The sequence below is a fragment of the Phyllostomus discolor genome, chromosome 2, assembly GCF_004126475.2.
Source record: "Phyllostomus discolor isolate MPI-MPIP mPhyDis1 chromosome 2, mPhyDis1.pri.v3, whole genome shotgun sequence".
NCBI classification, from domain to species: domain Eukaryota; kingdom Metazoa; phylum Chordata; class Mammalia; order Chiroptera; family Phyllostomidae; genus Phyllostomus; species Phyllostomus discolor.
In genome coordinates, this window is record NC_040904.2 from 179,732,267 (window position 1) to 179,758,818 (window position 26,552).

Consider the following 26,552-nt stretch of genomic DNA (forward strand, 5'->3'; position numbering starts at 1 on the left):
AGTATCATAGAAGAAAAAATAAGCCACAAAATGACGTATCTGTAATACCTAAAAACAAAGAATTAAATACATCAGTAATATATTATAGTAATAACAACTATTTTTACTTAATTCTTACTAGGTATCAGGCATTTTTCTAAATAATATTAAAGTATCTTAATTTCATAAAGAACTCTTATGAATAAATACAAAAAAAAACACACAAAAAATAGAAAATGAGCAAAAATCCCCAATAGAAATTTCACAGAAAACACAAAATGACCTATAAACAAAACAGAAGGTGAGCAACTATAATTCTAATCAGAGAAATGAAAATTAAAACCCCAATGAGAGATGGTTCCACACACCCAGATAGCCTAAAACTTAAAAAGCTGTCAGTATCTAGTTTTTTTGAGGAACCATGGGAACTTTTATTCACTGCTGGTGGAGATATAAATTGGTACAACCTCTTTTGAGATTTGTTAGGTGCTACTCAGTAAATCTGAATGAACATGCACAGCCCCAATGCCCAAGCAATTTCCGCTCCTAGGTATATACCATAAAGATACTCCTGCACATGTGGAACGGGGACAGCGCTTAACAAAGTCACTGGCACATTGTTTCTACAGACAAAACAAAAAGCAAACAACAACAACAAATAAACAGGAAGCAACACAAGTGACTACTAACATATGTGGAATTAAAAAAAAAACACTGATGCCCTGGCTGGGATAGCTCAGTTGGTTGGAGCATCATCCTGTAAACCAAAAGGTTGCGGGTTCCATTCCTGGTCAGGGCACACGCCTAGGTTGTGGGTTCAGTCCCTGGTCAGGGTGTGGGTGACAGGCAACCAATCCATGTTTCTCTCTCAACTGATGTTTCTCTTCCTCTCTCTCTCATTCTCTTCCCCTCTCTCTGAAATTAGTAAGCATGTTCTCCAATGAGGATAAAAAAAATTACTGTGGTATATTCATGTAACTGAAAACTACACAGTACCACTACACAGATAAACTCAGAAACAAAGTTGAAAAAAAAAGCATGTCACAGAATATGATACATTCTGTATGTTTCCATTTATGGAAGTTCAAAAGAAGAAAAACTAAAAAATAACACTGAATCGATGGGATATATTCCTAAGTGATAGAACTAGTATAAGCAAAGCAAGGGAATGCTTCCCATAAAATTAAGGACAGCTGTTACAACTGGGAGGAGGAAGGACATAAGGGACACATGGGGAGCCGCTGGGACACTGCTCAAGTTCTACTTCTCAATCACCATGGAAGATGCTTAGGTGTCTGTTTCATTATTTTTCTTTACATTGTATAGATATATTTTAAATTCTCATATGTGGCACACCTCAAAATTTAAAGAAACAATTTAACATTTTCCTTTTAGCTGAGTTGTGGGCAAGTCCACATAATGAATTCACCATCATCAAAACAATGAAGACATTTCAAACCAACAAAGTAACTATCTTAGAATAAAGGATATAATAAAAATGTAAAACCTGAAACAGAAACATCCGGAAAGTTTAAAATTGAACCTAAGTGCCCTGGTTAGGTGGCTCAGTTGGTTGGAGTGTTGTCCCATGCACCAAAAGGCAGCAGGTTCCACTCCCCACCAAGGCACATACCTATATGGGTTCAATCCCCAGTTGGCATGTGTACAGGTATGGGAGGCAACTGATTGATGTTTCTCACATTGATGTTTGTTTCTCACATTGATGTTGTGCTTGATCTTGCTCTCTCTCTCCCCCCACCACACCTGCCCCCTCCCCCCATATCTGTCCTCAGATATGGATTAAAAACAAATTTTGTACACAGGTATTTCTCTTAGAAACTAGACTATGGGTGGCAATGAAATACGTTTTGTGTTTGTTTGTTTTTTAAAGATTTTATTTATTTTTAGAGAGGGAAGCGAGGGAGAGAGAGGGAGAGGGGCGGGGGGAGAGAGAGAGAGAAACATCAATGTGCGGTTGCTGGGGGGTCAAGGCCTGCAACCCAGGCATGTGCCCTGTCTGGGAATTGAACCTGCGATGCCTGGTTCACAGCCCGCGCTCAATCCACTGAGCCATACCAGCCAGGGTGGAAATACGTTTTTAAGAAAAGAATTATAAAGCACAATGGAGCTGTATCTTTTTTTTTTAAGATTTTATATATTTATTTTTAGAGAGGAGAATGGAGGGAGAAAGAGAGGGAGAGAAACATCAATGTGTGGTTGCCTCTCGTGTGCCCGCAATTAGGGACCTGGCCCACAACCCAGGCATGTGCCCTGACCGGAAATTAACCAGTGACCCTTTGGTTCACAGGCCAGCAACTCAATCCACTGAGCTATACCAGCCAGGGCACAATGTGTTTGGATCTTAAATATGATAAAATGTTATTTGAAAAGAGACAAACCCCTGTCCTTCCAGGGTACCACAGGGATTCAAATTGAAAAATGTGGTTGGTACTACCACAGGTTTCTACCAGGTAAAGGCTAGAGACTGTGTTCTTCAGAGAGTTCTCAACAGAATGCTATGTATTACCTTGGTGATTAACCACAACCCAAGCCCCATCTACAGCCTTACAGGAATTTCATTTTATTAGCATCAATAAGGTAGCTCCACATTTTAGAAACAAATAAAAATTAATCAAACTTCAACAGAAATCAGAATATAAATTAATATAGAATGATAAATATATCTGTGACAGAAGCAACAATGCTCTTTCATGGACATACATAGCCAATACTTTAATTACAGCCAGATTTACATGGATAGCCAAATTATAATAAAAAGGTTCCTGGGTATGCATGGAATCTAAATTAAGGACATAAAGAGGAACTGAATATTTATTGGTCTTGTTTCATTCTGTCAATAACTGTTTTTTTACTTAAGCTACTACTATGTCTGGGCACTCTCCTAGGTGCTAGGGATACAGAGATCTCTGCTTTCAGAGAGCTCATATCTAAGCAACAGCTAATGAGTATATATTTCACAGAAGTTTACTGTAATATTATTAAGAGCAAAAAGTGTTGGAAGCAATCTAAATATTCAACGATAGAACTGTGATTAAATAACAATAAATCCAAATGTTGAAAAAAATTGCAGCTCTTTAAGAACAGTATATTTGAGCAGTAATTCATGATGGAAAAATTATCATGCGCAATGTTAAATGAAAAAAGCAGTCTAGAAAAGTGTACATAAACATATATGTATGTACTTCCTATCCTTTTATATGCACACACAAGTCATCGAAATATTTTAAATTATCTTTTTTCTTTATATCTTTTTGAATTTTCTAATTCCCAAAATAGCATTACATGCCTTTTATCACCAAGGGGAAAAATGCCTGTTAAAGTAATTTCAATCAACAAAACACTAGGAACTCTTCACATTTATGTATTAGAAGATATCCACCAATGCCAGTCCTTGAACCTCTGTCTTTGAACTCTGAGAGAGAGCTTATCCTTTCCCAGACCTTTACAGGACATTCTACAAGCGTAAGTAATACAACTGGTAACACACCCTATGTCTTCATCCAACCTGTAGTCTCGTATTTCTAGCTGTCTGCTGAACATCCCAACTTAAATGCCTTACAAATAACTCATATTTATGTCCAAAAATAAATGCATAACTGTCCCCCACAGCCAACCTTCTAGTAACCACATTACTATCCATGGCAATAAACTTTCTCCCAATCAGAAAGCTTGTAAAACAACCTTAATTCATCTCTCCCTTTCCCATTGCAAGTTCATCAATAAATGGGTGTCAAAATCTCTCTCCCAGTGCACCTTCCTCTTCATTCTCACTTCCACAACCTTATCAGTCCACCCCAATGGCACTGTCAACGGCATCACTGTTCCAGCATGTGGGTGGGGATCCCTGATGTCATGCCCCCCACCTCCAAATCCCTGCTCCTCAGAAAGAACTCGGATGATGTCATTTGTTGGCTCAAAAACTACTAAAGCCTTCTCTTTTCTACCACTCCAATCTATGCCTAGCTTTTATTAAACCCCGTAATTTGGATCCGCCCTAACTACTTAACTTGACTTTCCATTCTTCTCCAGTCTCCCCCTCATCAACCAAGAGACATGCCATAATCAACCTTACAACCAAGCTGTGGAATATCTGAACTTATAAAAACAGTCCTTTCTTTCCCCTCGACTTGTACTTAAAGGAACCTAATGAATTTCCCTCTTCAACAAATTCTTTCTTGACTGTGCGGACCTCACTTGTTTCACTTTTCATGATTTGTCTAGCACTTATTACGAATCTTACCATCAGACATTTATTCCCACACTCTCATTGTAAGAGGATTTATTGTCATGTATGTTAGTCATCTGTGAAATTCCATACTCCTTGAGGACAAGAGTCACACCTTATTCTGTCCCCCAAAGTATTTAGCATGATGCAGAGCCCGTAGAAAGTGCTCAGGATTTATTGACTGATCCAGCAAGAAATGACCAACTTTAGCCCCAGCCTCTCTTTAACATGCAGTAGCAGTTTGTGCAGGTCAAGCATCATCCTAAGGGATACCACAGGAAACTCAAACACATTCTCATGGAGCCCTGCAAGGAATAATATTGTAGCGATGACAGGGGTCTTTATGCCCCATACCAGGGACAAAGTTCTAGGAAATGATACCTGGGGTTCTCTCTAAGTATAAACAACTTCCAACCTCCATGAGAACAGGCACTAGGTCTTTGGAAACAGTACTTTGATTGGAATGAACGTCAAAGAGAACTGAATAAAACAAAAGACCTGAGCAGAGTCCTGCTTATTCATAAGATGATACCGAGTAAATCACCAAATCTCACTGAGCCTCAGACTAACTCAAGAGATGCCACGCTGCTATTGGTTAAGAGATAGTAACTGCCAACTAGTAAGAAATATTTTCATATGCATAGTTGTAGTGCCCATATTTATGAAGTTCTCTGGAGTCTTCTAAAGGCTTTCTACATACATGATCATCTTTAATTATCTGACCTTTCCGACATACAGAGTGAAATGGACACAAAGTGCCATTTAAAACAGAGTTCGTGCATAACAAATACTTTGTTTTATTCTGTATCTATTTTAAATACATTTACTTGTCCTGGCTGGTGTGACTCAGTGGATTGATTGCAGGCCTATGAACCAAAGGGTCACCGGTTCATTTCCCAGTCCGGGCACATGCCTGGGTTGCAGGCCAGTGGGGGCATGCAAAAGGCAAACACACATTGATGTTTCTCTACCTCTCTTTCTGCCTCCCTTCCCCTCTCTAAAAATAAATAAATATTTTTAAAAATACCAGGTTTAAAATTCCAGGTTTTAGGGTAAATAACTCCTATAGCTACATCAGTAGAAATATCCAGAAAAGAAGGATGAGAATTAAAGAGAGAGAAAGGAGTCAGAAAAAAAAACTATTTATTTTAGTCATGTTAGAAGAGTAAAACTTGAAATAGTCTGGTAAAAAATGAAAATCTGGTTACAAACTGCAAAGGATATTAACAACAGAGAAAAGGGGAAGATTCTGAAAAGACTGGCAGCACAAAGAGCTCTCCATGTACCAAGATTTTAAAAGACATGCGTAAAAGATAGAAGGCACAGGTAACACGGATGACTATAGAAGAACACAGGATGACATCAGGAAGTGAAATGTCCAAATAAGCTGAACTTAAGAAAACCATTAAGGGTTACAAAGAAGGCTTTTGAATATGTCTGGAAGAGATAATGTATAAAAGGCCTGGTAAATTAGTTAAGGTAAATGGTGTTTAATATATGACAGGGAGGGAAAAAAAATCCCTGCTTCTATTTTTGTTTTTTAAAAACCTTACAGCCCGCCCTGGCTGGTGTGGCTCAGTGGAGCACCAGCCTGCAAACCAAAGGGTCGCTGGTTTGATTCCCAGTCAGGGCACATGCCTGGGTTGCAGGCCAGGTCCCCAGCATAGGGTGCGTGACAGGCAGCCACACATTGATGTTTCTCTCTCTCTTTCCCCTTCCCTTCCCCTCTTGTCTAAAAATAAATAAATAAAATCTTAAAAAAAAAATCTTACAGTCCTGGGCCCTAGCTGGTGTGGCTCAGTGGATTGAGTGCTGGCCTGTGAAATGAAGGGTCGCTGGTTTAATTCCCAGCTGGGGCACATGCTTGTGTTGTGGACTGGTTCCCCAGTTGGGGGTGTGTGTAAGAGACAACTGATGGATGTATCTCTTACACATTGATGTTTCTGTCTCTTCCTTTCTCCCTCCCCTTCCCCTCTCTCTGAAAGTAAATAAATATTTTTTTAAAATCTTACAGCCCTGGCCAGGTGATTCGGTTGGAGCATCGTCCCATTTACTGAGGTTGAGGGTCTGATTTCCCATCAGGGCACATACCTAGCTTGTGGGTTCAATTCCTCAACAGGGTACTCACAAGAGGCAACCAATCGGTATTTTTCTCTCTCTCCCCCACTCTCGTCCACTACCACTTCTCTCTCAAAAACAGTAAACGTATCCTTGGGCGAAGATTAAAAAAATAATAACAAAATAAATAAAATCTTTGTTTTATTCTAGATGTATTTTAAATACATATACCCATATCATTCTAAAATTAGGAGCTACTTCAGAAACTGACTACTCAATGATTTCATGAGTTTTCTTCCTTAAGTGTAATATTTTTTTGAATGCTTAAACCTATCAATACCTACCTTGAATACCACTTCAGAGTTTACATATTCCTATTTTACAACACCCTTGAGAGGTAGTTACCATGCCTGTATCCCTTCAACATAGAGAACTCTCAGTCCAGTGTGTATCCCAACACCTGAACTCTACCTCTGTTCTCGGCCTGGGAGAATGAAGGCCAAAACCAAGAAGGAGTGTCAGGACATGAGAACTGAAGCGCAATAGACAGGAGGCCATTGAGAGCTGCCCCCAGTGCACTGCAAATCTTTGACTTGGCCAGCTGACCAGTTCACACATCATGACCCTGCACATAAAATTTGCAGAATGCTAGTACTGTTTGATGGATTAGAAAGACCAGAGAGCTTGGCTGAAAGACAGGAGACAAGCTACATAATCTTTCAAAACATGAACATTACAAAAGAACATGGACATTACAAAATATTAACTCTTATACTTATCATCCAGCATGAGGAAAGTTCTACAACAGAGAAGAAAGCTGATGGTTTTTGAATAGATCAAAGCTGGGTAGCCATTAAAAATCAGTATGTGCTTAAAAAGAACATTCACTCCGGGGAACTTTATTTCTTTTTCTGGCATATCTACAGGATAAATAATCTATGTGAGCCTTCCAAAGATTATTTAATAAGCTCTACTCTCCAATACTTTTGGGTGGGAGGGAGGAAGATGAAGAAAAACGGGCTAATAGACATATTTATAACTGATTAAGCAACAAAACTGGGAATGCTCATAAATAAATTCTGCAAGACTCACTGGGCTTAGGAAATTATATTATGATGAACTCGATAAAACTTTTGACAGCATCTTTATCAAAATGTGAGGATGATCAGAACCTGGAGAGAATAATCAAAAGTGGGACAGCAGAGTCAGATCTCAAAACAATTTTAACAGAAGATTAACTTTATCAAATAAAACTTAATAGGGAAATGGTAAAGAGTTATTTTTGGATTCAAAAAAATCAAATGCTCAGTATAAATTGTAATAAACTGTTTATACATAAAGAACTGCAGATTTCTGTTGAATAAAACTTGACATAAATTAAAAGTATGAAATGGCTGCCCCCAAACTTTACTCAATCTTAATCTTTCTTTAATTTAATTAGTATTTTATTTACTGGAGAGAAACATTGATGTGTGGATAAATACATTGATAGGTTGCTTCTCTCATACCCCCAACCAGTGACCTGGCCCACAACCCAGGCATGTGCCCTAGACTGGGAATCAAACCAGCAACCTTTTGGCTCACAGGCCAGCACTCAATTCAACAAGCCACACCAGCCAGGGTGATGAGTTAATAGACAAGTAAGATCAGGAACAAGGAAGGTGAATGTCATATGCTACACTGTACTGGCTGGCTCATACCTGTAGACGTTTTCAATACTTGGCAATGCCTTATGGTCAGTACAAAAGGACAAAGTAAAATGCCCTCAGAATTTGAAGATCATCACCCTCTGGGAGTAATATCAGCATGACTCAAATGGAATGGTAGAAAGTAGCAATCAACATAGGTAATTCCAAGAAAATGTGTGACAGAAGGTATTTGGGAACACATAAGACCAATCAAAAGTGAGCAGGGTATAGTTTCTGAGAGGCAGGGTTAAAATGTGAATCAGGAAAACTGAAAGCTCATTAATTGTGTTTCTTCTGGCTAAAAAGACTGTGTTAACAGAAGAGTGTTACGTGAATCTGGGCACAGGGGGAAGCAGCAGGACTTTAACAAGCAGGATTTTGCCTGCGCTTGCCTAACACTGTCCAAGGTGAAAACAGGCTGACCACACCTAGAGCAGTGCTAGGCAGGTGCATCCTCATGGAAAAGAGGCTCCCTCAGGCTCTCGTGGCTGAGTGATACTCCCCATTGAGATTACCCATTCTGACTGAATGACTGGCTTCCCATCTACGTTGTCCTATTGGGGTGATGGTGTGCTGGCCAAATGACACAGGTTTCCATTGTATTCACACTAATATTAACAAACTCTTTAACCGACAATCTTTTATTTATGTGAGTGTAGGTCACTTGCTAAATATAAGTCAATTCCCATAATCCTGATTTATTTCTGGACACACACACACACCACTCACATTTATGCACCTGGAAAAGTGAGGCCTATACCTTAAATATGAGAATCCACATCTAGATACTACACTCCTGTGAAGTCCTGTCTCTCTTTATGACAACTGTAAAGTTATCTAAAACTGAATCATACATTTTATGAAAGAAAACTAACAAAATATGATACAAAAGAAGTGACCAAAATATGATACAAAAGAAGTGACCTTTTACTTTTCCTGACCAGGAAAGTAAAAAGCCTGAAATCCATGATATTTAAATGAATTAAATGAATATGCTTAGCCTGAAACAGATGATATAAGACAGTGGCCCCCAACCTTCTTGGTACCAGGGACCAGTTTCATGGAAGACAATTTTTCCATTATGGGCGGGGGTGGGGGGGTGGAGGGGTAGGGGGGTGAGGAGACAGGAGGTGGAGCTCAGGTGGTGTTGCCAGCAAAACCTTCCTCACTTGCACATGGCTCACCTCCTGCTGTGCAGCCAGCTCCTAACAGGTCACAGACTGGTACCAGTCTGTAGCCCCGGGGTTTGCGGACCCCTGATGTAAGATAGCTGTCTTCAAATATCACTTTGTGGTGATAAGAAATGATCTCTAATTCCGTGATTAGAACCAGCTGAAACTTGCATAAGGAAGAACTTTCTAATCAATACTTCCGTGCCTGGCACATAGTAAATGCTCAGTAACTTGGCACGTGGTAAATATTCATAATGTTAGCTATGATTGTGTTTTAGGATATAAAAAATGTCATAAAAGAGATATACATAAGATGCTATGGGAAAGCAAAGAAGGGGCACCTAAGCTAGACAAGAGGTGGGAGGTCAAGGAAGGCATCCCTGGAAGAGGACATGCCTAAGCAGAATGCCAAAGAAAGTACAGGAATTACCCAAAAGAATGTGGGAAAGGGCATTTCAGGAAATAATATGTAACACCTAAGGACAGAGAAAGTGAAGTGGTTCCGTTATTACAGTGAGCAATGAAAAATTAGGCTAGAAAACCAAAAAGGCATCATTTCTTAAAGGGACTCAGGCTTGCGTGGTTTGCTAAGGAATCTGGAGGAGGCTATGAGGAATCACTGGAATTTTTTAAATTTTATTTTAGCAAGAGGGAGAGGAAGGGAGAGAAAGAGAAACATTGATGTGTTTTTCCACTTATTCATGCATTCATTGGTTGACTCCTGCATGTGCCCTGACTAGGGCTCAAACCCGCAACCTTGGCATATTGAGGCAATGCTCCAACAAATTTAGCTACTTGGCCCAGGTCATTGGAAATTTTAAGCTTGGGAGTTACAACCTTTTGGCAGCCACATGGAAGACTCACTGGAAGAAGTGCAATACTGGTAAAAGAGAGATGGCTTTTCCAGTAATTTGTAGCCTGAATAAAGATACTAACACTGGAGAAAACAAAGACAGAATTCAAAAGGTGGTAAGGAGGACTTAATGGGATGTGAGTACAAACAAGAAGGAGAAGTCCAACAAGGCCTCTACTTTGGGCAACAAAATAGAGAGGAGTATCATGCACTGAGAGAGGTTAAGTTGCCTGAGAAAGATTCTGGGAAAAGAGAAGATAGTCAGTTCCGGGCAAGTTGAAATCCTAGTTACCTACCTGTGGAACATACCAAGGTGGTGGTCGTGTGTGTGTGTGTAGTATGTATGTACGTGTGTGTATGTATATATTTTTTTCTTTAAAGATGGACAGTGGAGTCTCAAACCCAGAAAGGAGGTCTAAGCAAGGTACACAGATTTGGAAGTAATCATTGCAGAGTGGTCACTCACTAAAGGTATGAGAGTACATGAGATCATCCAGACCCCCGAGTGCATGGAGTGTGAAGAGAAGCAGACTGGGGACAGAAGACAGGAGATAACCATGCAAGGGAACGCAAGTTAGCTATCTTATGAACTGTTAGGTTTCTTGTCTTTAGGCAAGGGACTAAAATCTTTAGGCAAATATTAAGCATCCACTTGTCAGGGATTAGAGGGAATTCACAGCAGAGAATTCAACTAGATGACCTCTACAGCATCTTGCAACTCTGGAAGGGAGTCAAAGACATTAGTTCAATCCAGTATTTCTTACCATCTGAGAAGTAACTTTCTGTTACCATTCAGAAAAACTAAAGTCATACCTATTTTTATTCCCTGGCTTTGTTAGTCCAATGATGAAAAAACATTAGGAAAAATTAGTTTCTTAGTATTTGATAATGCTGTTTTCTGAAAGGGAAAGAGTACCTGGATTACCTGGACAAGACAGCTCAGGCTCTAGATCAAATTTCTCACCCTGTTTTCCCCTCTGTGGGCCCAGTTATATGGCCAGTATGAGAATATAGTTTTATCCAAACACAAGTTCTATTTATTTTTTCCCACAGCTGGGCCCTCTTTCTGCCACCTTCTGCCTAACTAGGGCTATACATGATTTATGGGTTTAAATCTTAAATGCTTTACATTTCAGAAATGTACCTATAATTTTCACTCACTATATTTCACAGTATGTTGGTTTCTCTTGCCCTTTCTGCTCAATTCTAAAAACAAACACAGGTACATATACATTTTTTTATTAAATCTGAAAATATTTTACTAAAACAAACTCACTTTTGGCATAATAATACACGCAGAGTATTGCTAGACAGGATTACTGGCAGTCTGACTTAACCTTAAAATAGGGCACTGGTCCCACCAAGTGACACCTGGAGCAGGTGTTGGAGAAACTTGACCTCTTTCAACCATATGCACCTTTCCCCCTCCACCACTCCCTGCCTCTCCCGCCACACTGCAAGCCCTCTTTTTCTTTCTCTTGTTCTTGTCTTTCATTTTTCTTCCTTTAGTGCCCATAAATTTTTATCACTACCACTAACAGCACTAAAGGTAACACAGTTGCCAACCCAGGGTCCAGAAATACAGGGTCCAGCAGAAGTAAGGTCTGCTTGAGCATGGTTGGGAGGGTAATGATATGGGTGTAATAATTTATAGTTTTAATTTGAATATTTCACCTAAAATGTTATATGGTGTGCCTGAGTATGATACTGTTATGTTACAGAATTACATGCCTATGATTTTGTAATAGAAGATTTTGTAATAAAAAGGGGGCATTATTTGTGCCAGAACCTGTAAAATGGATATAATTATAATTGGAGTCTTAATTTTTGGTTGTCCCCCCAAAACAAGTTGACTTTATTGTGTCAGTTGTCCAATCCATAGAAAAGAAAAAATAAACAGCTATGTGAAGAAAAAACCTAGAGTTCTTCTCAGCTCTAGCAGTCTAACACAGATTATACATACAAAGTTCAGAATCATGATCTGCAGATGCAGGTTTATGAATGACTAAAAAAGATGGGGCAGGGGGAACTAGAGACAATGTTTGGTACCGTTTGAAGTTTAGAGTCATGTTAAGTTAGTTATTAAAAAACAGGAAGGGTTAAGTAGAGAAGATGAAAAGAAACCAAGGCTAGGATCAAAATTAAAGAACTCCAGCACTAGGTATCACAGTTCTGGGAAATTTTTAAGGGTTCCATAATCTTTATGGGAAAGGTAAATAATTATGCTCCTACCACAATCCCTTTCCTCAAGTCAAGTGCTCTTGAAATTAAGCTTTGATGCTGAATTCTCTTTATACAATCCTACTTGCTCTACGCATTCATCAAAGAAAATTTCATGGATTTCTTTCTCTCTTTATCTCTATGGCTAATGGTATCCTTACCTTCTCTGTTTAATTTTACAAAAAGGAAGCAAGAGACAATTTGTCCCTGGCAGTATACTTGCAGGCGGGGGAAGGGGTGGGGGTGAGCACAGCACAGGTGTTCCACTAGGCTGCAAGAGGCAACAGAAACACTTAAAAAGCTCAGAGTGCTAAAGCTGGATAAAATAAATATGTGTAATATGGCACATAAAAAGTGATTTTATAAAGACAAGTTCATTTATCCTACCTAGCCTCATGTCCCAACACTAAAATAATATAGGGTCTTGTGGCTGCCTAAACAGTCTTTACATCTCTTTGCTATCATGTCCTCCTACTGCTTGTTGGCCTGAAAAACTCCCACTCACCCTTCAAGTCTAAGCTCAAACACTACCACCTCCAGGGAAAGCTTCTTTGATCCTCCCAAACCCATGCTCCCTTCCCTTATGCGCTCCACTCACTGTTCCTTCATTATAACCGCAATATGCTAGTGCAATTATTTCTATACCTGTGAGTGTGGCCTGCCTGCTTTCTGAGGGAGCACTGTGTCTTTCCACCACTGCATCTCCTGGCACACAGGATGTACCCTAAGTCCCAATACCCATCAACCCAAGTCTCTTCTTTCCCATCCCACCTAGTTTAGAACCTCATTACCTATTTCCTAGATAATTTAAACTAGTCTCTTCATTGGTCTTCCAATTTCTGGGCCCTCTTCCCTTGAATCCATTCCACATACACTACTGCCACTGTAATCTTACTAAATTACAACTTTAATTAAATGTGCCGGGTTGTGCAGCTGAAGATGTAGAGAATGAAAAGCTGAAAAATACCTGTTTTCTAAGTTCAACGAACTCAAATGCAATAGGGCAGAGAGAGAAGTAAATAATTAAGTAAAAAAGTAAATAATTTATCAGGTGATATAGAGGTATACCCAAGTCATGCTAATTCCTTGGCCTGGCAAGTCCTTCACTCTTAAATGGTCAATTCATATTTCACTTGCTATAGGAAGCCTTCCTAATCTCTCCAGCCAGAGGCAATCTCTCCCTCCTCTACTCCCACAGTACCCTGTTACTCGCTTATCACTTTCTACTTGAATTTGTACTCACATATTATGTCTCTTACTGGATGAAACCTTTTTAAATGAAGGGGCAATATATTTTATTTGTCTCTATTTTGCCATGGTACCTAACACAGTACCATGCAAATCAGTGATAAATGTTTAATTATGATGGTTAACCTCACTAAAACATTATGAGTCTGCGATTCCTTTAGGATTTGCCAGTATTAAGAATATCAATGGGTCGCCCTGGCTGGCGTAGCTCAGTGGATTGAGCTCGGGCTGCGAACCAAAGTGACGCAGGTTCGATTCCCAGTCAGGGCACATGCCTGGGTTGCAGGCCATGGTCCCCCGCAACCGCATATTGATGTTTCTCTCTCTCTCTCTCTCTTTCTCCCTCCCTTCCCTCTCTAAAAATAAAAATAAATAAAATCTTAAAAAAAAAAAAGAATATCAATGGGTCAAATACATGCAATTCAAGACTGAAATTTTTTTCACTCTAGCCACTAAAATAGGAAAAAGTCTATTCTGTTTCACTAGATGATTGTGCACACATGGAGAATATCCTCAACCAGATTAGAAAGATGTGTTCAATGAAATGGACCTGTTGAGAAAACATAACAAAGGGTAACTCCCTCGTGCTGTGAACCAGGCAGCCAGCCTCTGCTGACAAACAGAAAAATGACGAAGTGCAAACATGATGTGGTGTTTCCATAATGGGAGCCAATTGATGGGCAACTGTTTAGCTATGTCAAAATGCCCACAGCTTAGTAAAAATTAAATTCATTAAAACAAGGCACTGGCACAAGAAAATATTTCAAAAATGGCTCACAAACATGCATAATACAACTTTCCAGAGGTGAATACTTACAGCTTTTATACATACTTTAAAGTCTACACCCACTTTCCTGTAACAGTGCTACTATAAGATACCTCAACAAGTCTTTATTAGAATCCCCATTTCTTTAATTTCACCTTCGAAGTTGTCTGTCCTCTTTCCACCCCCTTCCTTCATCATAATTGTTTTAGTTAAATGCAATAGTTGTGTGCAGAATAAGGTAGAGTAACTTAACTATCATTCACTGAATCACAAGAATTGAAGGCTTTTAACATTTCATAAAATGTTCATGAAGACTTTAACATTTCACAAAATGCAGCACTAAAATTCCAACCTCTCAATTTTGGCTAAAAACAAAGCTCAAAACTCAAAACTCAAAACTGTAACACCTTTTAAGAAAATTCTGTGCTATAGATATGTATCTGCTCCTAATTGGCTTGAAAGAAGTCAGAACATCTGATTATATCATTCATTTCAACATTAAAATTGCTGAGGGCAAAAACTGTGTCTCATCAACTAACTCTGTGGAGTCCTTAGTTAACTGCCTGTAGCAACCTTTAATCTAAAGACCTGAGTTTAAGTGTGCAATTAGAATTAAGTAAGAAGATGTATACAAATGCTTTATAAAACTCTAAAGCAGGCCCTGGCTGGCTGTAGCTCAGTGGATTGAGTGTGGGCTGTGAACCAAAGTGTCACAGGATCGATTCCCAGTCAGGGTACATGCCTGGGTTGCAGGCCATGGTCCCCAGCAATAGCACATTGATGTTTCTCTCTCTCTCTCTCCCTCTCTCTCTCTCCCTCCCTCCCCCCCCTCCTTCCCTTCCCTCTCTAAAAATAAGTAAATAAAATCTTTAAAAAACCCTCTAAAGCACAAAACAAATAAAGTATTACTAGTATTATTTTACAATAAACTCTCTCCAAGATCAAGTTCTCCTCTACAGGAAATCTAAATAGAGCCGAATTATTTCTGTATTTCTTTCCCAAGAGAATTTATGTATGACAAGCAAAACTATAAATAACTCCTAAAAAAAGGGGGAGGAGAAGGAAAAAAGATAACTCAGGTAAGACTAAAAGAAGGAAGTGTTGTAAATGAAAAGCAAAGGGGAAGTTTTTGTAATAATAAAAAAAAGCAATAAGAGAAAGCAAACCTGGATCTCAGAGATCAATTTCTAACTCTTTTACTTACTATCTATGTATGCGACCCTCTCTGGTCACTTCACTTAGCTAGTCTCCAGTTTCCTCATTTTTAAGTAGAAACAATACGCCATAGGGTCGCTGTGGGGATAATATTTATATAAAGTACTTAGCACTATGTCTGGTACATAATAAGTGATAAGAAAATGCTTACCGTTCTTGATTGAATTACTATTACACCTCTACCCTAACTGGTGACATTCAGGAAGAAAAGGAGCCAAAAACATGTCAAAGGGGAAGATAACATACAGAGAACTAAGTTTACATATTATCGTTGAGAGAAAAAGTTTGAGAAACATAGATTGCACAAAGCATTTTTCATATTCAATGTCCAAATTACTTACTGTGTCTCCAGGATTGCTGAAGAATCTAGAGAACCGAAGCCAATATCTCCAAGTCATAAAAGCAGAATAGCAATGACTGTGAAGGAGAACAGGACCAAAAAATTAAAATAAAATTTAAAAAATGTGCTTATTGATATATAGAGAAGTTTCTGTTTCCAAACTTTCAATTTTCTAAATTTGCATAGACAGAATGAAACCTAGGCCCCACAGCAAAGGCATAACTCTACTTGCCAAAAATGGATGGTATTAGCAATCATGCACAGCCATTTAAGTTTCTGCCATCTCATTCTTTAACCTGGGGAAGTTGTTGTATTTGGGGTTGATTTTGAGGTGTTAAATATTATTAACTCCATCACAGTAAGTAGATGCAAAAGCAGTAAGTGTTCCAAAATTAGGAAGAACAAAATACTCTCCTGAATCAGATGTAGAGAGAGCAAATATTGTAAAAGGTAAGAAAACAATGGATGCTCCCTGTGCATAAGAGATCAGAGACTTATATACTGTAACATGAAAAATTCCTACTCAGAATCAATAAGAAGCAGCAAAAGACAAGGAAAACAGCCAGAGAATCAACATCAGTTCCAGCTGTCAACTGGTCTAGTGTTGATTAAGGGGATGGTAAGGAGCATAAGAATTTAAAAGCTGAGCATAGTACAAGCGCTACTATCATAAGCTACAGATAAATTGTCAAAGTCTGATGCAAAGTTCCAACTTTTTTGGACTTACACAACACCGACGTGAATGGTCAGCTATATGGCATTTAACAAAGGTCTTCCTGAAAACTGGTGTAGAGACCACCTAAGGTGGAGGGCTTCCTTTGTCAGATTTTCAATGTAGACAAAACTAGTCTATTACAGGAAAAGATGCCCCTCAAGTTCTATCAGCAAGGAGTTGAGAAGGTATGTCTGGCTTTGTTTTTACTAAGAATAGCTGTTCAAACCCCAACCTGTACTTAGAGGAACACACAACTTTCTTATAATAAAGCCTAGTTGACTTATAAACATCTCCATGAAATTACAGGCTCAGATCCTGAAGGTTTTGTCAGTCAGCATGGTAAATGCAAAAAATATCCCATCGCCTATTAATGTAAACTGAGTATAAAAACATTTTTTAAAATTTTGTTTTTGCCACTTTTATCTTAGTATAATAATATAAATATATGGGCTTTACATCCTGGCTTTGGTTCTGCTACTTTTCCCATTAGGTTTTAAGCTCATCTACCATAAACTATCCTACTCTGAGAGTTTTCTAGAACTACCCCACTCAGACCAGGAAAGAGCACTTACATTCATTCATAGACTATGCCTCTGGAGCTCTACTTAAAACTGAGTCAAACAGAGCACTGACAAAGGAGCTGAAGGGTCTGCATCTGGCCGGACAGGTAGGGATGGGCAGCACCCCTACCACTGCCTACATGCACTTTTTCTCCCAATCTTTAAATCCACTTGAGTTTATTGTGATGTCATCACTTAGATAACCAAGAACAAATGTGAACTATTCCTGAAACTTCATCAATACAATCAACTGAACCATTCATTCGACAAAGCAGCATTCATTGAGTAGGCCGATGCTAGGCACAGTGCATTTCTATAGCACCTTTTATTTCACAATCCCAAAGAGCTTTCAAGTTGCCCTAATATAAAGTATCAGTGATTGAATGTCTCTCAATTTATACATATACAACACTCTATTCAAAGTCTTGATTCTGATTCAGGCATTATAAATTTAGATGTTTATGGAAATAAAAACTAAAAGGGATTAGACTGGCATTTGATCATTAAATAAATTCCAACTTCACAATTCAATCCAAAAACTACCCAGTGCCAAGTGAGTTTTAAAAATACAAGCCAAAATATATGATTCAAAATTCCATTAAGCAAAGGAGTTAATATAGTTTTAACTTATTTCTAAATCTTTATGTGTATGTTACTAGGTAGTAAGTCAAACTTATCAAAAGTCCCACTCACTGGTTACCTTTAATCTGCACGAAGAGCAACTTCCAAAAACTGATTAAACATCTAACAGGCCAAAAACAACTTACTGACCTGGGTTTTCCTTATTTTGGAGCTCTTTCTAGAAAACTGATATCTAAATTTAGGTGTCAGAAAAATGTACTTTCCCAAATCAATTAGTTGAAACTACAGACCTGAGAATGATCATCAAGAATGGGAGAGAAAATAAGGAGAACGATTAAGCACAGGGATACAGATATAAAAGCCAGAAAGCCTGGGTTACAATTCTTGTTCTATCATTTTCTAGCTATTGACCTTGGTACTTCATGTACTCCATCTGCAAAATGGGAATAATACAAATATCTACTTCATGTGCTTGTTACAAGGCTTAAATCCAGGTAAGTTAATACATGTAAGGGTTTATCAAGCAAGTAGCATTATATGAAGTGTTTGCTTATGATGATTATATCACCTAATCATCTACACAAATGCCTTTCCCTACTCACAGCCCTCTTTATTTGGTCTAGTGGAATTTAATCCCTCCCTCCTTGACTTCTCCACAAAATGCATTGTGCATTTTAGTTATTTAGATATAATTCCCTCCCATTAGATCATATCTCCTTGAAAACAGAGACCACATCTGAGTGTAATGGGCAGCAAATATTGTCCATCGATGCCTTTCATTTCTTTCTGTAAAGGTTCTGAATAATAATATCCTGTTAATAAGCAAAACTTTACTTAGAGACAGGAGCTTTCTGTTACCAGTGCACTTAACTATTGGTCACACTTTGAGAAGTATTCTCTGAAAGCAAACAAAAATGTGGGGGGTGGGGAAAGAGAGGAGGAAAGAATGATTCACTTAATATTTTTAAACTACTGATCAAAAATGTCTTTTAAGATTAGTTTATTTTTTAAAATATATTATGCTTTAAAAGCTTATTTTCATTACCTCCTTCCAAAAGCCCATGGTGTTTTTAATATAAAAATACAGTAGCATAATTTCTACATATGTCAAGTATAACCTAATCATAACTTTGCCCATCTGCTGATTTAATGTAATCATGGGGATGCTGGATGACAATATGCTTGCTTGATTCACCCCACATTATATATGTAAAATAAAATCATTTCAACTATATGTCAAGATGTAGATCTGTCTGCTTTGATTTGTGCCTCTTTCCTCTTAACAAAGAGCTGCACGTGTGCACACCTCCGATTTATCCAGGATTACCTGAGAAAGCACATTCTAAAGTATTATCCAACTTTGGTAACACAATGATGCTCTTACTTACAACAGAACATTTCTGAAAACAAATGCCAGAGCTGAGTCTGTTGCTTTGTTACCATTTTCTACAAAGTATAACTTCCCCTTTGTTTTTATAATGTGCTACCTTCTGAAATAATTTCTCAGCATAAAAAATGCTGAGGATACCTATTTACTTGCACAAATATTCCTAGTCTTAATTCTCTAACTAGGATTCTCTGAATTTGATTCTCAACTTTAAAACAAACATAAAAACAAAAGACTAAAGAGTAATTGCACCCATTTGACACGGTTTTTCTAATTTTTTCATCCCTCAATGGCAGGGCTTTTCAAAGGAGTACAAAAAGTACACCCTATTTGTTTCTCATTCTAAACACATCCCAACCAATGGGAAACATTATCAGCCATCTTAAGGAAAAGAATGCAAAGTGAAAAAGGCTAAGACAGACCAAACTAAAAATATTTTTATTTATTGTACTACTTTTCAGAACAGAATTTTTCACATAAAAGTACTTTGATGAACCTATGCAATAAACAAAAGTCATCATAATTTAACAACATATTTTAGACTACTTTCCCTCCCCTCAAAAAGTCACAAGAATGGGTAATTCACATACAATACCTTTCAGCTACTGGGTAGAAAGTATAATAAACTTAATTGTTTTATACATCCTGAGGTATACACGAAGAGATTTCCATTACCTTAAATACACATATATGATTGAGACAATGAACTTTCAAAAACCTTCACTGAGCCCTGGCTGGCGTAGCTCAGTGGATTGAGCGTGGGCTGCGAACCAAAGTGTCGCAGGTTCGATTCCCAGTCAGAGTACATGCCTGGGTTGCAGGCCATGACCCCCAGCAACCGCACATTGATGTTTCTCTCTCTCTCTCTCCCTCCCTTCTCTCTCTAAAAAATAAATAAAATCTTTTAAAAACAACAAAAAACACCTTCACTGGATAAGTAAAATGGCTTTAAACACAGACCCTGCCTTTAAAGTAGTGACCTGACAAGTTTAAGCCCCCACTCCATCGCAACCTCCAAAAGGTATGGTCTCACCTTGCCAATCCCCATCTTACAAGGAGGCACAAACTAAAACACTTAAAGTTGTTTCCTCGGATTTTACCCGTAATAAAGCTAATACTCAGGCCTTTTCCAAGCAATTGGCTTCTAGCAAAACTTATCAGAAGTTATGTGAAATAGACAAGAACGTTGGTTCTGCATTTTATCAAGCGAAGAACAGAACCACACTTTTGGACAAGCCCCCATTACTTCCAGCACCACCAGCTCAACCCCGCCCCCCCCCATTTCTTTTTGTATCTTTCCTCTAAACTTACAACGCGAAAAGCGATCCACAAAAGCAGCATCAGTAAACGGGAGGCCACTGGTTTTGAAAATAAAGTTTGCTCTGCTGCTGTCAACCTGACAACTTTCTAAAGGTGAAATATCTTCTGCTTAATCGGGGACAACCCTTTTTATTCGCATACCAAACGACTACTCGTTTGTCCGCAATAGTAAAGGTGCAAAAAGGAAGTGGGAGAAAATGATGTCCAAAGAAGGGTCGACGGTTCCAGTGGTAGGGACCGATTTTGAGAACTCCGTGGCTTCTGGGAGCTGGGCGGCTTTACTGTGTCTGAAAAATGTTTAGCAATCTGACGCATCAGTTTTTAGAAATGGTACACAAATAGCCCCCACAATTTAAGAGCCATGCCTAGAATCCTTCCCTCAGTGACATCGGCCAGAGGGCAAGGGACAGGAGAGCGGGAGATACCAGGAGAGGGTCCACGACATTTGTTATTGTTTACCAAGCCCAGGCAGGGACTGGGAGCCGGGCGCTCGAGGGCCGACGAGTGGAAGGGTGAAAGGAGCAAGCAAGAACAAAGATTCCTCCCCAGGCTCGAGGCTACCTCTCCAGACACACGGGGCCAGTATTACCCCGGGGAACAAGAGGGCCAAGGCCGTGGTCGAAGCTTCACCAGAGCTATTACCAGCCCCGAAATCAGCCCGGCTTTCCCTGGACACCCAAAGACACACATGATCTCTTCCTTCTGCTCGCAGAGTTAGGGCAGGTGAGGCGAGCCCAGCCCTCCTCCCCGCCCTGGCTGCCAAGCGCCGCATCCGCGCACTCACCTGCCTCCGGTCGCGCCCGCGGCCGGCTCAGCCTCCGCACGGACCACAGCCGGCCGGCGCCTGTCCGCTCCCTTCTGCTAGCTCCGCCTTCGCCCCGCCCCCGGGAGGTGGCACTAGCGGCCGCGCCGGAATCTCGGGGCAGCCTCCCTGAACTCTCGCGAGCCCTCCCTCCTCGGATTCTCGGTGGCTGGGCTGGTCGTCTCGGTCCTGACGTCATACGCACCACAACCGGAAGTAGCCTTCTGTCGTCAATGCCGACCTCCTGCCCCACCCACCTCCGCCAGGTGAATTTTTGATTGGCTCTGGAACTGTAGACTGGAAAATCACCACTTGGCTCTTTCGTCAGCCCGACTTCAGTTCCTTCTCTTCTACTCAGAGCTGGCTCAGGCTTCTCTGGTAAGTGGCCCAGTGTGTTATCACACAAGTCACCTGTCCTGAATGCGGTCAGAGTTTTTTCCAAGACTTCACAACGTAATACAAAGTGTTAGAAATAGGAGTTGAGAAAGAAACATCCATAAACCCACACATTTTTCAGATTGGGAAGATATGGTCAACAAAGATGGATTGGCTGACCAAGTTGTTTTTCATCACTATCCAGGGGATCTAGAAACCACCATGGTTCCCTGACCCTTTTCCATTTCACTATGGCTCACTTCTAGAGACTTGGGAGGGGCTCGGACTTGGAAAAAAAACCCCACAAAAATTTGATGGCAAGCATGAAAATTTTGCCTGCACTATCTTGGAAAATCTAAAATAACTGACAATACTGAGCTACTTTTCCATTAGGATCAGAGAACTACGAGGAAAATCTCCCTGTAGTATGACGCAGAAGTGATTACTTTGGGAAGAGGATGTATTTGCGCTTTAGGAGAAAATTTATTGGGCAAAACAAATAAGAGAACTGTTCCTAATTATCGTTGACAAATTTATCTTTAATATGAATATTGGAAGTTTTATAAAGTCCCATTAGCTCTTAAACTACTAAGAAAATTCACAAAGCTGGTACTATACTTGCAAAAATATATACATACATGATTCAGAGATGCCAACCATTGTCCTTAGTTTCAACAAGAGCAGGTGACCCATGCAGAAGATTTAGGGAAGAACCATGACATCACTTCTCTCTTTTTTATACTCTGTGCTTTTCCATACACAGCTAGGTAGAGGAAAAAGCACTAGTCTAGTGCTTTAGTATATTAGTCTATTAATTAGTATATTCTTGGGGAAATCAGTTCCACCTATATCATCTGATCATTTGGAGGCTCAAATGGCAATCGTATATACAACCATAAGGAGGTCTAATTGTGATCCAACATGCTTGACAGAAGCCTATACACCTCTCCCCTGTGTGTGTGTGCATACTAATTCAAGTGGGTAGAATTCAGAACAGTTTATGGAGTGTTCTGTAGCAAATGTATGTTTTCAAATGTCTCATACTTTTTTCATAGCACACTACAATGGACTAGTACAGGGTATCAGATTAGGATAATATGGAGTAGGCTAAACTTTGACCTCTGGTTTCTAAATTGAGGCCATTATAAACATATTCCCCCAAGAGGTTGTTGAAGGTGCCTGAACTGAAACAGATGTAGAGCCATATGGACTATTGGAAGTTTGTTGAAATCTATGGGCCCTTTTTCAGAATTGTGTTCTTGAATGCAAAAAGTAAACTACCCAGGGCTGCAAGGGAAATTGATTATATTAATATACAGTTATCAAAATACTAAAAAGTAAATTTTCAATATAGATATGTAATATAGATAGATTCATTCTAAAATGACTCCCAATAATCCTCACCTTCTGGTGTTCCTGTCTTGTGCTGAGTGTACGCTGGGCCTAGTGACTTGGTTCTAAAAAAGAGAACCAAAGTGATGGGTTGTCACTTACGTTATTAGGTTACAAAAAGACTGGCTTCTATCTCGTTCACCCTTTCTTACTCTCTCACTTATTCTGATGGAAGCCAGCTGCCAGGCTGTGACCTGTCTTATGGAGAGGTCCATGTGAACTGACAATGGTGTCCAGTCAACGGTCACCAAGGAATTGGGTCACTCTGCCCAACAACCCATGAATATCCTGCCAACAGCCACATAAGTGAGCTTGGAAGCAGATTTTCCCCCAGTTGAGCCTTGACATGACTGCAGTCCCAGCTCATGACTGCATCCCATGACTGCAGTTGCAGCCTGGGAAAAGACTCTGAGCCAACAGATCCATGCCAGATTCCTGGCCCACAGAGACTGTGAGATAAATAATTGTTTTAAGCCACTGATTTGGGGTACAATTTGTTACATAGCCATAGATAACTAGTAGTTATATACTTGATTCTTTATTAATGCATTTTATAACAAGATTAAGAGCTATAGAAATTTTGCTGTGGTGATGCACATAAATAGTATTTTCAGGTGTGCAACAACTTTTATGTGGTAGTAAGTGTGTGTGATTTCAACTGGGGGCAAAGACACAGGTTGTTAATATTAGCTACATTCATAATGTAAGAAATGCTCATTTTCTATTTCGGTTTAGTGAAAATATATAAATATGCATATATGTTAACATGTAAGTATATATATATATACATTATACATGCTTTATATACATTATATGCAATATATACACTTTTTCATCAAAGTTCACAGACCCAGATTAAGAACCCTTGCCCTAAATAATAGACTATTCGTAGGGCCTTCCAAAACTCTTATTGGCAATGTTTTCAGACAAAGAATTAAAGTTCAGGTAACAGATCTACACCATGGACATTGCTAACTTAATTAACCTGAAGTTGAATATGAATGGCTATCTGCTATCTTTCATGCATTTCCTCTTCTTTAAATTTATGCTAAGTATAGTTTGGTAAGCTAAAATTGTAAGCCAGAGAGTGAAAAAATTTATGGTGAAAACTTTTACAGCACTCAGAATTCATCTGACTTTTGTTTTCAGTGAAATTGTAAGCTCCTGACCACAGGGATGTTTAGTATTACTTTCCCTCTCCTGGCCTATTAGTAAATAACCAATAACAATGTCAATGCCAAGTGACAGTAAATGATAATAGAAGGAAATTACCAATAAAACCTTTCCACCAAGTGAGTAAAGTTGCTGTTCTATATATGCAACCTTACAACTATAGGATTCAGCCAAAACAGTGTTTAGAAAGTAATTCATTGCATTGAGTGCATTTAACAGAATACACAAAAATGTAAAAGCAAACGAAGCAAGCTCTCAACTCAGAAAACCTGAAAAAGAAAACAAAATAAATCCAAAGAAAGTAGAAGGATATAAAAATTAAAGCAGAATCCCCTCCAGAGGTCCATGGTTAAGTAAACCAAGTATTATAGATGAAATATGCAGTCACTCTATATATCACTCTATTTTTCAAATAAATTTAAATTCTATTATGATTAACAAATTCAAATTCAATAGGGGATTTTTTTAAAGACTCAATTTGACCAATAACAATCAAAGTCTGATTCTTGGAAAAGTCAAGGAAACTGGAAAAACTTTGGCAAGGCTAATCCAGGTTAAAAAAAAAAAAGACAAGACAAGACACAAGCAGTAAAAACAAAAACGGAGATGTGGAGAATTTTAAAGCATTAAAATTATAATTAAAAAAAGAGAGACAACTATTGAGACAAGCTGGTTGAGCACTCCCTTCCGTATGAATAAAAGAGGAGCTAATACTTACTGAGTTCTTTCTGTGTACCAAGCATTTGGCTCCTTGCTTGTACCATCTCATTTAATCTTTACAATAAGCCTGTGAGTTAGGTATTATCCCCAGTTTATAGATGATGAAACAGACTCAGAGAGCTGGAGTAACTTACTTAAGATCACCCCAATAGCAAGTGATAAAGCCTACAATCCAGATTCCAAATAGCAGGTAAAAGAAATGCTGAACAAGTACAAAAACATGGAATCTAGAGACAAAGAAACCCGTATGTTTGAAGCCACTTGCTTACTTACAACATATTCAATGAATGTTAGTTATTACTACTATTATGATAATCCCCATACTTTAAGTGGTCTTAAGACCACCCCTCAAATGTATGGATATATGGGCAGCAACGTGCTTTCTAAGTTTATCCTAGCATCAATTATTAACTGCAGAAAGTTGAAACTAATCTAGATGAATAAAGATGGGGATTAGTATAAAAAATTATGGTGGATCCATACAATGTAATACCATGTATGTGTTAAAAATCATATGTAGGTAAGTGGTTAATGACATGGGGAGATGTTCAGAAGACATTGTTAGGAGTTCTTTTAAAGAAGGCTACCAATGGTATAAGATCTTTAGTATAAAAATTATTTGGCCCTGGCTGGCGTAACTTAGTGGATTGAGCTTGGGCTGTGAACCAGGCATCGCAGGTTTGATTCCCAGTCAGGGCACATGCCTAGGTTGCAGGCCACAGCCCCCAGCAACCACACATTGATGTTTCTCTCTCTCTTTCTCCTTCCCTTCCCTCTCTAAAAATAAATAAATAAAATCTTAAAAAATAAATAAATAAAAATAAAAATTATTTGAAAACTATGTGAGCATGTGTATATTCATAATACACATATTTGCTTATGTATTTGAAGACTGAAAAGAAAAACACTAAAATGAAGTTACTCTCAATGTGATTATGAACATAAAACCATTATGATGTGCATTATTATGCCAATAGACTTTCTCAGAAGAAAAGGAGAGAGAGAGAGAAAGAATAGGTGCTTTTCATGATCCTGGAAGGCTCTCCTAGTAGAAATCCATAAATATTTTTCCTATGGGAGAAATGTAAATTTGATAGAAAAAAATTAAATTGAATGGGCTTTTTCAGTTTAGCACTATCATGCTGTACTCCTAGATCTTCATAGCCATGAGTTTCTTTTTTTTTTAATTACATTTAATAGATTAGGCTGTTACAGTTGCCCCAGTTTTTTCCCCTTTGTCCCCCTCCACCCAGCAACCCCCACTCCCTCAGGCAACTCTTCCAGCATCATTCATGCCCATGGGTCATGCGTGTAAATTCTTTGGCTACTCCATTTCCTATACAGTACTTTACATCCCCATAGCTAGTCTGTAACTACCTATTTGTACCTCTTAATCCCCTCACCTCTTCACCCATTCCCCCACATCCCCCTCCCATCTGGCAACCATCAAAACACTCTCCATATCCATGATTCTGTCTCTGTTCTTCTTGTTTACTTAGTTTTTTAGATTCAGTTGTTGTTAGATATGTATTTATTGCCGTTTTTTTGTTCATAGTTTTGATCTTCCTCATTTTCTTAAATAAATCCCTTTAAGAGCTGCTTAAAGGGAGTCACAGGTAGAGCTGCCATGACTCCCTGACTTGGTACATGGCCTAATGTAGGTATACTGTAGGGTTCAGTAACACAGCTTCCCCTATCACCAAAGATGGGTACTCAAGGTGTGCCGTTTGTGTGGGCTGAG

General features: G+C 38.9%; 1 protein-coding gene across 2 annotated transcripts in view; it reads right to left on the bottom strand.

Moving 5' to 3' along the window:
- STK38L (serine/threonine kinase 38 like) overlaps nucleotides 1–21,224 on the bottom strand; it is a 72,594-nt gene extending 51,370 nt beyond the window's left edge. Inside the window, exons 1-2 of one of the 2 annotated variants that reach the window (XM_028531790.2) lie at nucleotides 21,134–21,224; nucleotides 15,787–15,862 (exon numbers count right to left, since the gene is read on the bottom strand). The gene's annotated coding sequence lies outside the window, so the exon portion shown is untranslated. The remainder of the gene's footprint in view (nucleotides 1–15,786; nucleotides 15,863–21,133) is intronic. The other variant, XM_036019230.1, reaches the window with a different exon arrangement.
- Between the last annotated feature and the right edge of the window lie 5,328 nt (nucleotides 21,225–26,552).